The 17911-nt window shown below is 47.2% G+C and overlaps 1 protein-coding gene across 12 annotated transcripts in view; it reads right to left on the bottom strand.

Annotated features, from left to right (window-relative positions):
- Positions 1-17911, bottom strand: part of EPB41L1 (erythrocyte membrane protein band 4.1 like 1) — a 694213-nt gene that overhangs the window by 411051 nt on the left and 265251 nt on the right. Inside the window, exon 1 of one of the 12 annotated variants that reach the window (XM_069652317.1) lies at positions 12076-12505. The exons of 10 other annotated variants lie outside the window; for them this stretch is intronic. The gene's annotated coding sequence lies outside the window, so the exon portion shown is untranslated. Of the gene's footprint in view, positions 1-11782; positions 11879-12075; positions 12506-17911 lie in introns of those variants that run through there. One more of the 12 variants, XM_069652318.1, reaches the window with a different exon arrangement.

Here is a 17911-nt window from a genome sequence, read left to right on the forward strand (position 1 = left end):
CCTGGGTGAGGTTAACTATTCAGTGGACCTTGGAAGGCCTGGACAGGCTCCAAAAGTGTTTCACGTGAATAGGCTGAAGGCTTTCGGCCCAAGCGTCGAAATCGCAGCACTGCTACTGGCTTCAGACGTTGCGGGAGAGGAGTCTGAACCTCTCCCCGACCTGTTCCCAAGCAGTCCTTCAGATGGCTCTTTTGAGGGTGTCCGAGTGGCCCCTCACCAAAATGGACAAGGCTCAGTGGTTTACCTTGGACATGAAGTAGGTGGAGGGAGGAGACAGCCTCTACTCAGTCAGGTACAAGCAGTACAAGACTGGCCTACCCCCACTACGCAAACCCAAGTGAGAGCCTTTTTAGGACTCACAGGGTATTACCGCAATTTTGTGGCAGACTATGGCACCATAGCTGCTCCTCTGACTGCCCTCACAACTCCGAAGAAACCCAAGAAGGTAACTTGGACCGACGAGTGTGAGAAGGCCTTCAATGGCTTAAAAGACTCCTTGTGCCAGGCCCCTGTGCTCAGGGCCCCTGATTATCAAAGACCTTTTATCGTGCAGACGGATGCCTCTGACACTGGGATAGGAGCTGTACTATCACAAGTAGATGAGAAGGGTAAGGAACACCCTATCGGTTTTATTAGTCGCCAGCTTAAGGACAGAGAGCTCAGGTGGTCCACGGTAGAGAAAGAATGTTTCTCTGTTGTGTGGGCCCTAAGGAAGCTGAGGCCCTACCTCTATGGGACCCACTTCACTGTGCAGACTGACCATAAGCCGTTAAAGTGGCTAATGAACATGAAGGGGGAGAATCCAAAGTTGCTTAGGTGGTCCATAAGTCTTCAAGGCTTCGACTTCACTATTGAGCATAGACCAGGTGTCCAACATAGCAATGCTGATGGGTTGTCCAGAATGTTTAACCGACCTGAACAAGAGACTCATCCAGGGGTGGATTAGTTCCCCCTGTCCATAGTCTGGGAGGGGCGAGTGTAAGGAAAGATTTCGTTATTGTAGGGAATTTTCCTTCCATGTGGCAACCCCTAAACTTTTTGCTATTGTTTTTAACCTTGTTCTTGACTTTGCCAGAGAAGTACAGCCTTCTGCCGCACTCCTCTGGGCTTTCGCTCCTTTCTTACGGGGAAACTGACATGCCCTTAAGACAGTCAGTACCGGGGAACGTGGTTTCCCGTAGTTTCTTTTATCGTGTCGCAGCTTTAGTGCAACACGACACAAGAGGGCACTGTAAGCTAAGTTACAGCTCTCTTGGGTCTCTAGCCTTCTACGGGCCCTAGATACTCTTTTAGGATGGTATTTGATCGGTGCAAGTCATTCAGGGACTGGAATGGTGGCAGCGATCGTATTGTTTATTTTGAGCTCCTTTTGGCGTTCTGAGCACGTTTTTGCACTGAACCCAAAATGGTGGCCTGGCTCCCAAAATGGCCAGGCCGCGAGGCTCCTTTGTCTTGTCCACTGACCGTCTTGCTCCCTTCACCTTCCCCAGGTCCGGCGACCCGGGGCCTTCCTTATTTGGGCATGTACTTTCCCGCGAAACGTGGTTGCTTTCGCGGGCTTCTACATGTCGTTTGTGTGCCTCCAGGGTGTGGGCTGGGATGTCTGGTCCCAATACACATCCTGGGTGCCAGAGAGTCTAGGGTGGTGTGAATGCCTGGGACCACCGTGGTCCGTGATTGGTCCACGTATGGTATGTGTTTTGATGAGCGGATCTCCCATTGGCTCCCCTCCGTTTTGGCGCGAAGGGAACCGTGGATAAGAGGGGGCTGGAAACACCACTACCATGTCGATCTCCTGAGTTCTCACGAACGAAGGAATACAGGAGCCAAGTATCCTGCAACTACGAGGCTGGACCGAGGAATCGCTGGTGACCCGCTGAAGGAATCCTCCTTTGCACTGCTGTCGTCCGGAGAGCCCCTGTCCTCCTTTGATCGAACCAGAAGGCCTGTACTGGTGCTTCGACCTTTGGAATAGCAGGAACAGCTATTCCCGGCATCTTCAACCATCTCCTGCCAAGTAAGCCTTCGGAAGCGTCTCTGGGCCATCCAGTTGACTGACCAGCTTACAAAGGAGTTTGGCTCTGCAACCGCCGCCAGGTTGTGTTGTATTGCGAATCCTGGTCACTCTCCCACGCTTCGTACGCTTGGCGTCCCCAGGTCTGAAGGGAGGAGTGTTCATTTGGCTCGAATACACACGGCCGCTCCGTTGTCCTGTGCGGCAACAAAACTGTGCTGGTTTCGTCGATTGGGACGTCTTTTTGCTCTACACGACTACAAAGCGTCTCCTGCTCTTCTGAACCTGCCAGCTGCTGAAACTATCGTGGAGAAGCCTGGGTCTGCTTGCTTCGGGGACCGGTGAGTAGTATATCTAGGATCTGGTCGCCCTCCTGCAGTATCCCATTGCTTTTCCCTGCTGTGTAAAAACAGCACCCTTTTGCCGCGCTCGCGCTCTGCTTCTGCCCGCTGTGGAGGCTGCGCTTGAGTTGCGGAACCTGTTCTTCTTCTGCTGTGCACTAACGTGAACTGCCTGACTTCCTCCGAGGAGCTTCCCCTTGTGCCCGTCGGCACCGGCGTGGCAGGTACTTTGAGCACAAGGCTCCACTCTTCGCAGGGCTCGGACTTCCATCTAGTTAGGTGCCTATGAAGGCGAACTGAGTCGAAAGCATTATCGCACTGCCTGTTTTCCTTCCCTGGCAGGTGGACTACATATTTCGTGCTTTAAACGCTTGCGACTGTGTATTTGTATATATACTGTGTTGATATGGTATGTGTTGGTTTAATATTGTGATATTGTGATTTTCTCGCTACGGTCATTATTTTAAAGGCCTTAAAATAAATGTGTATCTATTTTTGATATAACAACTGTTTGGAGTAGTTTGTTAGCGCTCTTGCTTTGTGTGCTCATTGCGGGCTTTCAGTCACCCTCACCCCTCTTGAGACCTAGTCTTGACCGCCGCGATCGCTACCTTGATTGGTCTGGCTTGTCCAGAGGTTACCCTGTTCCAAGTAATTAGGTTGGCCTTCTGAACTTCTGCGCCACCAGGACAGAGTTCAGAAATCCGTCTTAACACATGGCTGGTGGCATTAACATGAAGTCTTATGGAATCCACATACTTCTTGCAGGTGTAAAAACGATGCAGATTCCATAGGAATCCAAAGCATCCCCAGACATATGGAAGGGAGGCAAAATCGTAAATCCTGATCCGTCCCTCAACTTAATCACACAAATCAGCCAAAATCGTATAGCCTGTTAATATCCTGTATAGAACATTTTACACACAGCTTGTATTTACCAGGCACACCACTCAGCAGGAGGAAAGTGATCTGGTAAATGTTTTAGAGAGAGATTGGTTTTATTTTAGTTTCCATTGACCCAATGAGCTGGTAGCCAGAAGTGTGATGGGATCACAGATACTTGCGGCGACTTGGGAGGATGAGGAATTTGGAGGATAAGTAGTGAGAGAGGGTTCAGCTTTCATTGTACAGCAAAACCAAGACAATACAAGAGACTGTGGGTGGAATATAAGTACTGAGGCCTCGATATATGTAGCAAGAACAGAACCATCACCTGAATGAAGGACTGCAATGGAATGGGGAAAAGCGAGTGATTCCAAAGACATACCCAGGGATGTCAAGCCAGAGTATTACATGCAGAGATGTAACAGGGAGGTGAGGGGCCTGATGCAAGAGTGATTTCTGAGCTGCAGCAGCTATGGACATTAGACTTATTTCAAGGGATGCCCGCTATGGGAAATGTATGGCAAGATGTGCCAATATAAAAAACATGTTCCCTAGGTTTGAAATTCTTAAAATATTGATGGTGAAGCACTCAGTCTCAACTGCGTGCTAATAATCAAGGACCAAAATTAGACTCCTATTATAAAAACATATATGTTTTCTTTGGGTTGTATTGTGCACAGTTTATGCTTAAAAACCTTTTGAACAAACACAAATATATAGACTTTAGACATTGACTAATGCAACTAAACGTTCTTAGTGTTGTTGTTCGACACTGATCTTAATACATAACTAACTAAAACCGTAATAAAGCAGAAGTACAAAGGTAAATAAAAACCTTCCAACTTATATATAAAAAAACAAAATCCATATAGACAAAAGACATCATAGGACATTATAAAGGCATTAACACACCCCGCTGACCAGAAACTGAAATCAATGTATCTGAATTTTGAAACGTCCTACACTGGCCTTCTTCCGGACATATAATAGTTTTACTGTATCAATCACGTCACATCTGAAAGGAGAATGCGCCCTTCTGTCGTGGGTGCGGACCATGCCAGTACTCAACTGATTAGCAATTGTGTTCTACCTATTCCCTTTCATCTTGGCAAATCTACGACGAGTAAGAAGTTAGCTGAAAGTAACAACATATGGAAAATATCTGCTGTGTCTCAAAGAATGTACATGTTTCTTAGGTTTCCCACAGAATATAGGTGGAGAGTCCCTGTGTTATGGGAGCTGGCATGGTCCTTGTATCATAAGGAGCTGTTGTGTCTCAATCGGTGTGCAACAGTTGGGCTAGCCCAGCTTATATGATAGGCATGTCTCTGTTTCCTCTGTATGTCGAGCCTACAATAAAGCCATTGCTCATTTATCTGATTTTAAAAGCAATTACAGGGATGATTGTGAGAAAATGTCCATGAGCAAAGTGATAAGCATTAAGGATAAGGAAGAAGAATGCTCATTGATGTGGATGATTTAATTCTCGGGGAGCAGGCTCTGAAACACTTGTGTACGAGCGCAATATAAATAAAATTATCAATTCAATTAAATTCAAGATATAGGTTCAAGAGACTAACCATCCTTCAAAGTAGTGATCAAAGTCAAAGCAATTACTATGTATCTGTGTATACATTTATCCTATCAATGTTGTTTTAAAAACAATGGCAATGTGTGATTGCACAGGGCATTTCGGCAAGAACATAGGGTGGCAAGTTGTAAAGATGGTAGTGGTTTTCAGAACATAGTTAAGTACAAAGATATCATGACTACCGTCAAGGTATGTGTGGCAGATCAGGGAATCAGGGACACAGAGTTGTAAGGGTGCTGAATACATCTTCTGTGAAGAACACTCAGCAGTTTGGGCATTCTAAAGGGTAAGTGTTGATGAGATGTTTTATAGAAATGGTTAGGCAAGTATTTGGGAGTTGAAATGTTACATTAAATTCAAGGCTCGAGGTTTTCAGTAAGGCAATGAGTGCACAGAGTCTAACTGGAGACCAAATAAGGACTGAGTATAATGGTAGACCGAGTGAGAAAATAACTGACTCAATGCAATCTTCAAAGTGGCTGCTTCCCATTGTCTTCCTCAAAAAACAAAGTGGTGATTTGAGATTGTGCTTAGATCACAAAAACTTATGAATGGATGTTGCCCATGGGTACAGATGGTTGTTTTAACCATTGATAATGCCAAAGTAGTCATCCTTTGTACCACTGAACACCAACACTTGGGGTCACACAAGGCTTAACAGCATCTTGCAGAATGAGTTATGTCTGAAGAGTATGTTCAATTTATCGTCTGCCATTTGCATTGGCACATGGCCCCTCTGTTTTTAAAGGATTGGGCATTCCGTTTTCATGAGTATTAAGAACGTGCAGCATTTCAAGAATATAGGTTGGGTTATATGGAGAGCAGGCAGCACCATTATGAAGATGTAAAGAAGGTGTTTGACAAATGGGGAACTTGAGGGTTAATGCAGAAATCAATTAAGCATAGACATAGCCAACACCAAGTCATAAAACGGGATCCCGCCATCACAAGGTGTGCAAAAAAAACAAAGAAAGAATTGTGAAAGGTTGGGCATGAAGTACCATTTCCAAAGAATCATGAAGTTCTGTTCACTTTTCCAGGCAAATATTCTTCAAAGTTTGTGATTTTGATACTAAAACTAAATATCTGAAGGCATGATCAATGAGAGGCCAGAAATTGTTTGGGACAAGTGAAAGGATCACTTATCCAGCCCTAACAAAGGGCAGAGGAGGCTTGACCCTACTTACCCACCAGGTTGCCAGAGTGAGTGCGGGCAGGACCCTCCCATCTTCTCCTCATCTACTTGGATGGCAGAGTCAACCCCGCAACAACGGATATGGTGGTGGCAGCGCCGGGCGAGGTGCTGTGAAGCAGCAAGCATCACCGACCCGGTACGGCGCTGAGGAAACACTGGCGACATCCTAGCAGCAACAATGAGGACCAGCATGACCCAGCCTGGCAAGGCAGCCTGAGGGGCACCAGCTATGTGGCAAAGGATGTGCCCGCCTTTGTGTCAAAGAAGACAGAGCCAGAGGAAGCGGTGACACTGCGGAGGGACCGCATGGAGCTTCTGCAGCCCAGGATAGGACGTGACTCTGGCAGGCAGCTCAGTCAGACCCCACACCCACTAGCCCACCAAGGACATATGTAATAAATGGAGACCTCCAGGAAGGACGAACCACCAGCAACCCACTAAACGACCAGGGAAACTTTGCGATTAAAAAGGGCCCATGAGAAGGCCCTGGAAATAAGGGACAACAGTCCCCTGTAGACTGTTTGGCCTTTCAAGCACAAAACACATCAGGCCAATGTAAGAAAGGAGGCAGGGTATACAAGCCCTTATGAGCCCTGCTAGACCCCTTCCTAGTCACACACCCTCATTCAGGTACGTTGATTGCCTGGGGTAAGTTGGCCAATCCTGGGGGGGCTAGGATATGTAAAGGTGAGTTTGGGATCACGTTAGGGTGGGTTGTAGTTGGGTGAGGACAGGGGTGGAGGAGGAAGTCTGAGAGACCAGAAGAGGAGAAGGGAGAGGTCTATGGAGTGTTTTTTACTTGGGAGTGAGGGTTCAGTGTATTAGAAGTAGAGGAGGAGAATTGGGGTTGTTTTACCGTGACTGAAACAGTCACGACAGAAATGACCGCATGGCAAATGTATGCAATACAAACATTTTCGTACATTTCCCATGCAGACATCCATTGTAAAACAACCCCAAATTCATCCAAGCACACACCACCACCTGCACCCCAACACACCACCTCCCTCAACACACTCCCACCCCCATACTTACCTTTCATTCCGACGCACTGTATCCCTCCGGCACTGGTTCCTTTTCACTTTTGTGATCGGGAACTGGCGCCGGAGGGTCCTTTTCTTTTTTTTTTTTACTTTTAGTCAGGTCAGCTGCAGGGGTGCCCCCGCAGCTTCTTTTTTTTAACCGGCCCCACCCAAAGACCTAAACATATACCACAAAAAGTTCTAACTTTTGGTAGTTCAAACTTTTTGTGGTATGTGTTTCAGGTCTTTTGGTGGGGTCAGTAATTTAGGTTCGGTCATTTTGGCCTATTCCGTGGAGGAATAAGAGGAGCTACTAGTAGTTTTAGTGGGCTAAAGCTGTAGTGATAGTAGCGGAGTGGTGGTGGGAGAGGAGGTGGTAGTACTTGGCGGTGGTAGTAGTGGCAGTAGAGGGTGGAAGTGAGATTAGAGAGAGAAATGAGGCAGTAGTAGTAGAAAAGTGGTCGTAGCGGTAGAGGGGGGATTAATAGTAGTGAAGTGTAAATAACATTAGAGGAGATGATAGTAGTGAGAGATGGTAGTGAAGTAGGTGTAGTGGCAAGAGTGGAGGCGAGGTAGTAGTAACACAGAGGTGGTAGTAGAAGAGGTGGAATATAAGGGCTGCTAGTTAGGCAGTAGTTGTAGTAGTGGTGGTAGTGAGTGGAGGAGTAGAAAGAGGATGACGTGAGAGGAGTAAAACCAGATAAAATCAAAGAGTGGAGGTAGGAAGGCGGAGTGTAAGATCGGAGGGATAGAACTGGGATGGGAAGGAGAACATGTTCGGACCCAATGTAGGAGAGGGTCAGTGTAGACTGTGCATGCAGAGAGAGTGACACCGGGTGGAAGAAGGCTCCACCCGTAACTCCCCTAGAACACTAAGCGGGGCTAAGAGAGGGACAGATAGATGGCACCTCAGGAGTCAGGCAGCCAATGTCTTACAGAATCCATCAGCAGGCCAAGACAGAGAAAAGAGAGATAGGTGACACCTATTGGTAATACTAATGTCTGGTATGGATGCCTGCGCTACAGAGGAGGGAGGGAAATGCTAGGGCAGTCGAGACAGAGAGAGACGGCCCTAGCGCCATACTTCTTCAAAGGTCCTATTTGGCCTTAATCCTCCCACAAACCCTGATAAAACTATTTGTAATATCTACGATAAACACCTTTGGACCTACTTTGGGAGTCAGAGTGGCTATTTGTGGCAGACGCCCCGTCACAGACGAGAGACGCAAAGAGACTTTTCATGCAATCAAAAATGACATTGTGGAGTCTTCCACCTTGAGTCGTTTTAAAAATGCGAATGAAAGCATGATTACAGAAGATACAAGCATGAATAATGCAGGAGCCGTATCGGCCCAGAACAGAACAATAGAGGAAAGCACCACTACGCGTGCGCTATGAACAATGAACTGATTCATCATTGAGAGCAAAGCTTTTCATGCTCATGAGCCAAGGAGCTCTGGCATCACTTTCCTACGGGTACAAGGTGAGCACTCAGCATACCGTGTCTTTGGTTTACATACCGTCAGCAAGAGGCGGAAGTCTATCAACTACAAGTTTGGCCGAAAAATGCAGCGTTAACAATCCACTGGAGAGACTGTTGTGGGGCGGAAGTAAACTAGGAAGGGCCCTTTTGCTTTTCTGCCTGCGCAAGAGCCAGTAGAGGATGGAGAGCATGGTGAGTGCTGTTGCCAGTTCAGATGGGCGCTTGCTATAGCGAAGCATAACCTTTCAGGGGAAGAAAGTATGGAGGTTTTAGGGAGAGTGAAAGAGTATTTTGGGGATGTATGGGCAGCAGACAAATCTTGTTCAATGTTTCATAGCTACTTTGGGAAACTGTGGAGTTCTTTTTACGAGTGGCGTGACTAAAGTGTTTTGTGTTGTTAGCTGATGGAGCTGAGGATGATCCTTGGAAGATGGATGGAAAGAAAAATCTAAACGAAGTTTGGTGGCATGTGAAGGATTTGGATATATCATTCTACGTATATAAGGAGTCTTTGTTTCAGAAGGGAAGCTAGTACTCGTAACCATGAATAAGCCAGTTGATACTAGTGGAATTGCCTAAAATATCATGGGAACAGAATGGGGTTGACATAATGGGCCCATTTAATGGACTTTCAGCATGTGTAAGGTGTGTCCTAGTCATTGTGTATTACTTCATTAAGAGACCATATGTCAGATTGACATCTATTCATATGACACGAAAGGTGGGGCACTTGTTGCAGCATTTTCAGGCAAGCTTTTTCATTTGCATGGTTATTAGTAATGGGACTGTGCCAATACTTAAGATTCCATACATGTATCATCCTCAGATGAAAACCCACACTGAATGAATGAAAGGAGGGGTGAAGGAGTTTAATGAGTTAGTAGTAAAGGCTGATGTGCAATGGAAGGAAACTGTGTCTACTGCCCTTTGGTATTACAATGCATCTCCACATGCTACTGCCAATAGGAGGTCTTTTGAGTTTCTATGGAAACATAAAGCAACCATAGCTTTGCAACTGAGATTACCTAACTGTAAAACTAGATGTTCAACATCAAAAAACATTAGGATAATAGCAAAGGAAAGGAAGGGTGTATGTTCAAAGCAGCCCTCTTAGAACGCATGAATGAACCATCTCCTAGAGATCACATGTTTAATGGGACCATCAAAACGCAACTCCTGCAGTAGCCTATAGATCTGATTGCACACACCATGAAATTACACTGAGGGTTCAGAAAACGGCCTACAAGATGGCCCCAATCAAAGAAACACCAGAACGCAGCTCCCTGCTCTAAAGGCTCCAACATGGCTCAGAGTGAAGACTGAATTAGATTCAATGAAGATGACCTTCAGGAATGGGGGCTCAAATGAAAAACAAAAGATAAAGAGCCCTGTGCTATGCAGACACCAGATGCTTGAGATTGTGTAATACAGAATAGACATCCCAAGGAGCAATACGAGAAGAAACAAGGAGTCCAGCAGCTCATCGGAACAAGGCGGCATTAAACTCTCAACAACCTGGGTCAGGGCTTGGGAAAGGAGACTTGCTACCATGAATTCAGCAATGACATAACAATGACGCTATTCAAGAAAGCATTTGAGACTTGATTGACCCCTATACTATGGAACAGTCACCCAGTTGGAGACATACTCATTATGTGACCCTCTAGATTCTTTAGACTTCAACTCCCATGATCCCTAACCAACATAATCAGAGGTAAAGACCCACTGGAGTTGTAGTCCATGCTCTCCTGCAAAGTGACCTAACTCATGACTTGTGGAATTGTCCACTGTCTATTGGTGTCCTAGCAAAAAATCTCTTGGGCTACAAGTTTGCCGGTACCCTGCCAGTAATTTCGGCGAGATACTGCCAAACTGATCCAACCGTCTCCGCCAGCCAATAGATGATGGTACCAGTGATTCAGGCATTTCCGTGGCTCGCAACGGCAAACTTGTGTTTTGCCAGTCTGGAAAAAATGCTGGTGCACAATGACCAGCATTTTTCCCGGTATTTCTTCCGTAATGGCAAAGTCATAACGAGGGCCAATGTCTTCCCTGGATCTTTGGGACAGGGTCTGCGGTTTAAGAACCCTCCACTCCTCCACGCTGCTCTGACATTGCCACAATCTGACACATAACACATGCATTCAGAAACGGAGAGGTATTTGTGTGTTGTATTAGAGATGGCACAGGCACCCGCTACAGGCAAGGTTAATGATGAAGATGATGGTGGTACATGGCATCTTGAAGAAGAGTAGAATGGGGAAGAGCCGTGAGGTTGCGCTGTTGGTCCAGCCAATAGGAAAGCAGTCGTAGAGGGTCGTGGTACAGTGGCAACTGATGTGTCTCTTGAATACAGGCCGAAAGGGAAGGAACACAAGTCTACAGGGATTCAAGGACTTAGTGATGCAGCGATTTAGTACACAATCCCCGCTATGCATGTCTATGCAGATATATGAATGTTTGGAAAAGATTTGATTCCCTGTTTGTTTTTATGCCTGCCTTGCAGTCCTTTCCTTTGGGAATTAGGACGCAATGACGTGTCCTAAGAGTAGTGAAAGGGTTTTGTGGTGTATGCCGGATTGCAACAAGAATTCTGAAAAGCTGTTGAGCTGAGCGGTGGCAGGTTCGGAGCTCTCTGCACGGTGGCGGTGGATGCAGGTGGACCAACTCCCATGCTGGATATACCCAGTAAAAATCACATCCACGGCGCTACTCCCACAACACTGCACCGATGCCCTAAATCCCCTTATCGCGAGATTTCCATCTAGAGTTTGGGCAGAGGAAGGATCTGCATCTTTGCAGAATACCTGCGGGACTGCCACATTTTATCCTCATAGAGTCCAAGCGAAACCCCAGCATGAAATCCCCTAGAGACATGTAACATCCGCAGTCTATATGCAGATACCATCGGCAGCCTTTCCCACTAACCATGTGTGCTACTTATACGCATGCATCCTATGGAAACCCACCGCCTCGTATGCATGCATGCTGGGCTGCAGCCCTCCTGTGAGCAGCCGTCCGCAGTCTTACATGCACCACTGCTGACCTAATGTTATTTATTCCCTGTTCCCTGGCCAGCCCTCTTTACATGTTCCTTTTATCCCTACTGCCACTTATTCTCTGTCATGTATGTCTTGTGTGTCGTCTCTCTTCTCCTCCACCCCTCCATCTGCCCCTCCCTCCCTTTCCTCTTTGCGCCCTCTAGTCTCCATGCCCATTTCTCAGCAGCCCTCTCTTTCAGCCGTTCTTACCTCTCTATCCACAAGCTCTCTCGCCATCTTCCCTTCCCCTCCACACTTGCTTCACGCCCCTGCTCTCAAGCACCCTCTGTGCCCCATTCCCTTCATCCATCTCCTCCCTTCATGACCTCCTCCCTTCCCTACCAATCTCCCGCCTTCTCCCCCCCTTCCTCCCCGTTGGCCAGCCCCTCTGCCTCCCACCACCCCCCTCGTCACGCGCGCCCTGTCCGATTCTACTCTCTCCATTAGCCATTCCCCACGGGCGTCCCCTCCCGCCAGCCTCCCCGTGCAGACGGTCTCCTTACCTTGTTTGGGGGTCTCCGTCCGCCCTGCTGTGCTCCCCCATCGCAGGAACCGTCCCTGAATTGTGTACCACGCCACGTCTTCCGCAGGGCGGGATGCTGGAAGCTGCATTGATTGATGCATGCTGCAGTCGCAGAGCACACCTCGCTGCACACAGCCGGGGAACTGGGCTGAGTTCCCACTCCCTGGGCCAGTGGGATGCCTCTCTCCCTCCCACACCGCCATCCCTACCCTCCAACGCCGGCAATACAGCCCCCGTAGCTCTCGCGCTCTCCCATGCAATCCGTTTCTGCGGGGGGGTGGGGGGGGGGCGGTTCTCTTTTCATTTCATCTTGCCCTTCTTTCTCACTTATTTTAATTTCATCCTCCAGCCATTCATTTCTCCTTTTAGCTCTTCTCCCCTCCAATCCACCTCCACCGCATTGCTTCTTCCAACCGTCCTTTTACCTTCCTTCCTTCCTTCCTTCCTTCCTTCCTTCCTTCCTTCCTTCCTTCCTTCCTTCCTTCCTTCCTTCCTTCCTTCCTTCCTTCCTTCCTTCCTTCCTTCCTTCCTTCCTTCCTTCCTTCCTTCCTTCCTTCCTTCCTTCCTTCCTTCCTTCCTTCCTTCCTTCCTTCCTTCCTTCCTTCCTTCCTTCCTTCCTTCCTTCCTTCCTTCCTTCCTTCCTTCCTTCCTTCCTTCCTTCCTTCCTTCCTTCCTTCCTTCCTTCCTTCCTTCCTTCCCCTACTCAGGCTCAGCCTTCCTTCATTCGTATCCTCTGTGCCATTTCTTTCCCTACATCTGTTAGTCTTGATTTGTTTCCTTAAGTTGTTTCGTTGTTCTTTTTTTTGCACAGCGACGTCTTTATATGGATGCCCAGAAGAAGCTTTGTGCTTCGAGACGACCTGGCAGTGGCGTAAACTGATATACAAGGACTTAACATAACAGAACATAGCATAACTAATGTGGCTATCCCCATATGGACACTGTGGGTTATGCTATGCTATGCGACACTGTGTCTGAGGTCATCGTTATACGTTAGACGCTAAAAGTATTTAAATGCTGCCAGTTTCTACTGTCCACCTAATTATGGGGTCCTGTGGTATTTATGAGTATGCATGCCATATATATAGATTGGCCTAATAGGATAACCCTTGTAAAAATTGTCTAAATTTCAATTGAAACAAGTAAAAAATAAAATAAAAAATAATGCATAAGGATGAGTTCTAAATCCACGCAAAAAGAACAAGCCGTTTTCAAGTCCACCTAAAAGTTGGAGGAAGTAGTTTGGAACTAGCCCAGCAAGGTGAGATGCTTATGCCCTAACAGTGTGTCCCTTCACTCGTGTTTCCCTTGAAGTAAGTGACCCACTGAGAAAAACCAGATTACTAGAGAGACCTGAAGAGCTTGCCATGGGGACTTTGGTCAAGGAGTGCGACCCCTTGCTGGGGGCAGGGGTAACAATGTCACAGCCTGTCAAAAGCCCCAAGGAAGGGGAAGAATACCTCCTGGGTGCCGTGTGCCAAAGGGGCTTTTCTACTGGCCCAAGCAGTGCCCTGCGGCCAGAGTTTGAGAATATGTAGGCCTGAACTGTACCCTTTGCTGGGGGAGGAGATGTTCTTGCTCGTAGGAGTTGGCCAACAAGCTGGCCTGACACTTAGAATTCAAAATCAAACCGGGTTCTACCCCCTGGATGTGTGACTGTTGAGAAGTAATAAGAGAACCCTTCTGAAAACCAGCTAATTCGGAGTCGGTGATACTTCAACCCATGCCTACACTTGTATACACTTGTATGATAGTAATCTTTATTATCTGTAGTTTGTTACCCTTAGGATATTTTGACATATCTCCCCCACGCCCCTATCCTGATAAAGTCAGTAAAGGTGTTACACTCACAAGCTGCCTCGCATGTGTTCTGTTGACGCCTCAGTCCTGGTGTGGATGAAGACAGATGGGCGATCCCACCATCCACTCTTGGGCTCCTCCTAGTCAGCTATTGCAGTGCCCACAATGGCCACGTGATCTTTGCAGCGTTCCCTATGCCCACGCTCCCGCTCCCTTTTATCCATCTTCCCCATCCTAATGCTCCTACTCATGTTATTCTTTCTCTTACGGCCTTCTCTCTCCCTTTCTCACATTGTCTCCACATACCCCTTGCTCTCTTCCACCATTCCCCCGCACTTACCATCCCTCTCCTCCACTCCCCCTTTAAACAGCGCCGAACCCATATCTCCCTGCTGTTCATCAACAACTCGAACATGATATACCCACCCCACCTTCTACAACTCTCCCACTCCACGCCAACTTTGCCCCCTTATTGACCTGTCGCTGGGTACTTGAAATGCCTAATCGCTTTACGATAAAACCTCATTCGTGATCATGTAGACTCCCAGCACCCTAAGATTTCGGTCATGGCCGACAACATCAACAAACCAACAGGCCCTCTTCCCTCTTCAGAATTGACCCCCTTATCCTTTGAACACAAATCTATTGAGCTCCTTCCCCACTCCCTCCCCACTCACCATTCTCCTGCTCTACTGCTCCCCTCTCTCCAGCCCATATCCCCATGCTCATACTGAGGTGATCTTAACCTTTGCAACATAAACCCCAGGACCAACCAACTGCAGGTTGGCTCCTCTCACTTGGACCATTCCCATGTCATTCTGTTCAACCTCATTCACTGGCCCCTACCCGCATAGAACACTGCCCATAGCCCCAGAGGATCACCACCTGACCAGATCAGCATGCAGACTCGGATGTACTCTCCTCCACGCTCCTGACCTACAATCCTTTCCAGGAGCACAGCCCACACTCCCCAGAGACTCTGGTGAGTGACAAGCCCCAGCCCTTACTACTTGGGAATTTTTCATTTAGTCTGCCCGCTCTTCTTCTTTGAACTCTCTTTGCCTTCACCTGCCCCCGCTCCATTCGCTCCTGCTCAGGTTTATTTAATCCATTCCCGCCTACCTTCACCACCCTCTAACACCCACAGCACTGCCGATAGGTCCACAGGGGGGACCACGTGACAGGATCAGCATGCAGCCTCAGTGTTACCCTGCGCCGCGCTCCTGACCTACAATCCTTTCTAGGCACACTCTCCATAGACTCTGGTGAGTGACAAGCCCGAGCCCTTACTACTATGGAATGTATTTATTTAGTCTGCCCGCTCTTCCTCTTTGAACCCTCTTTGCCTTCGCCTGCCCCCTCTCCTATCCACTCCTGCTCCGGTTAATTTCATCCATTCCCGCCTCCCTTCACCACCCCCTACTTACCCAGAGCACTGCCAATAGTCCCAGAGGGTTACCATGTGGCCGGAACACCCTAACTTCTTGAACTTCCCTAGGGCAGCCTTGCCCTGGCAGCGGGCGGAGGGCCATAGGTAAAGGGCAGCTCTACCTCCCTGTTTGCCCTTGAGTGCCCAGTGAGACAATCTACAGCAAAAGACAGGTAAGGTGGTCCGGGTGGGTAGTACAGCCATTCCTTTACTCCAGTAAAACCCCACCACTCCATTACCTTTTAAGACTTGATTAGGGGCAGCGTATCGCTCTTTAGCTGTATTTCGTGGATAGGAAAGGTGTTACACTTAGAGGTATGTTGGGGGTAGGAAATATGTTTCACTTAGATGTATGGTTGGGGTAGGACATGTGGTAGACTTAGATAAATTCTGGGGTAGGAAATGTGTTGCAATTAGGTGGCTTTCTGAGGGTGGAGATATGTCGTACATAGTTGTATTTTTGGGGTAGGAAATGTGTTGCACTTACATGGATTTCTGGGGGTGGAGATGTGTTGCACTTATCTCTATTCTGGAGGTAACAAAGGTGTTGCACTTAGAAGGATTTCTGGGGTGGAGATATGTCACACACAGCTCTATTTTGGGGGTAGGAAAGGTGTTGCACTTAGAAGGATTTCTGGGGTGGAGATATGTCACACACAGCTCTATTTTGGGGGTAGAAAAGGTGTTGCACTTAGATGGATTTTTGGGCCATGTTTTAAATGCTTTTAGAAATCATGATGTAGATATTCTTTAGTCTGTGATTTTGGATGGCCCTCAAGTAGGCCTTAAATTAAATTTGATGAGAATGTTTATATCTGTTTTAAATAAGGATAGGGTGCCCGCCGCTGATGAGTACATGGGTTTTATGATGTGTACTTTTGATTATTTTTATATGATAATGATTTTTTCTAGATATTTATTCTTAGAACCCACTGAATTTGGTAATAATTTTGAGTCATTGTGTATATTAAAATATGAGTAATTGTGATGTCATTGTATGATATAATGTTTTGGAAAGATTTGTTGCTCAAGATTGTGATCTATATCATAATACAAAATAAAAAAAAAAGGGTTGTAGGTTTGAATAACTGAGGGCTTTATGTGTAGGCTTGTTGCTCATTACATTTTCTTTAACACTCACCCTAACATTCTTGTGTTTGTAGGCATGAACCATATATACCCACACTAACAGCCTCAGGCTTTTGACATGCAGAAAAATGGCTGTGGCATCTGAGGAAGCATTTGTGAACTGTGTGTACACTGGGTCTGGGAGAAGAATTCCCCCTCAGGAGTCCCTCCAATGATCTTTCATGTGGGAGGACCATGAAATGTGTAATCAACACGGCGTACATGTCAGTGGACCAGGATACGACATGGCGCATGTAGTGACATGTGTGCAAGCCACATGAGATAGGATCACATGCATGGATGATGGGGCCCTAACAAGTGTGGCAAGCACAGTTGAATTGAGGATGTGGTGTGAAAGGCAGCTCTTCCCTGTAGCCCCTGAGAAGGCTGCATTGGAATGCTCTTGTTAAGCTTAAAAAGCCTTGAGAAAGCACTCCATGTACGAAACACGTTGATATACACATGCAAATAAAATCACCAAAAATGTGGACTCCTGTGCAATATAACATACTCAATAAACGAATAAGAGAGTGCAAAATGAAATGTAAAATACGTTGGTACCTTACACTCTTACAAAGCTGTTCAGGGAGGCGGACAGGTAGATTTTCCTAGGCACCAGAAGTAGAGTATTTGCTGAATCCAAGAAGCAAAGACTTAATTAGCACCCTGGGAGGGGCACTAGCCAACCGAGAAGCTAGGAACACATTTTGTATTGTATGGTATAAGCCCGCCTTCCGAGCAGCCTCGGTAGCCAATGCCCCCTTCCCATCCCCGCTCCTCCAGCTTTCCCACGCTGGTGCCGAGTGTTTAAAAAAAAGAAAGGTCCCTTTTCTGCGCTGCCCAGCGATGTGAAATGCTGTCAGTCATGAAGTCCGTTTTCAATGTTGATGACGTCAAACGTCATCAACATTGAAAACGGCCTTTGTGACTAACAGGGCCTTTCTTTTTTTTACATAAAAAAAACACCATTAGGGCCTGCATAGGTTACTACACGGGTGCTGGTGGCGATATGCCCCTTGGCGGCAGGCCGACCCTGTCGATAACGGCCCTGCTGCCCTCGTCAAGGGACCCTCGCCCACTGCCTCGGGCATATTGCCTCAGTAATGACACCTTAAAGCTCCAGTGTTCAGATCATCTGCCTTCCTTCTTATCTGGTTCACAAAGATGGAGCAGCTATCACAGCGGCATATGTCTAGCAGAGAGCTTGCTCATAGGAAAATGGAAGTGCAAACATGCAATCAGGCATCTAATGATACAAATTGTGCCTAACAAAAGTGAAAAGTGAAAATAATCTCTGCAGATTTTTCCCAGTCCCACATCTGATTTATGCCACTTGGACTCGAGGTAATCTGCGACCAGAGGAAATAGGGAGCATGCGCTTTGCTCCGTGTTGTGCTCTACATGAGAGCGGGTGTGTGTCTCTCATTTGCATTGCCCACGTGAAGCCATTCCTCTGGCC

This window comes from Ambystoma mexicanum, chromosome 3p (genome assembly GCF_040938575.1).
Source record: "Ambystoma mexicanum isolate Mex_15411 chromosome 3p, UKY_AmexF1_1, whole genome shotgun sequence".
Taxonomy (NCBI): domain Eukaryota; kingdom Metazoa; phylum Chordata; class Amphibia; order Caudata; family Ambystomatidae; genus Ambystoma; species Ambystoma mexicanum.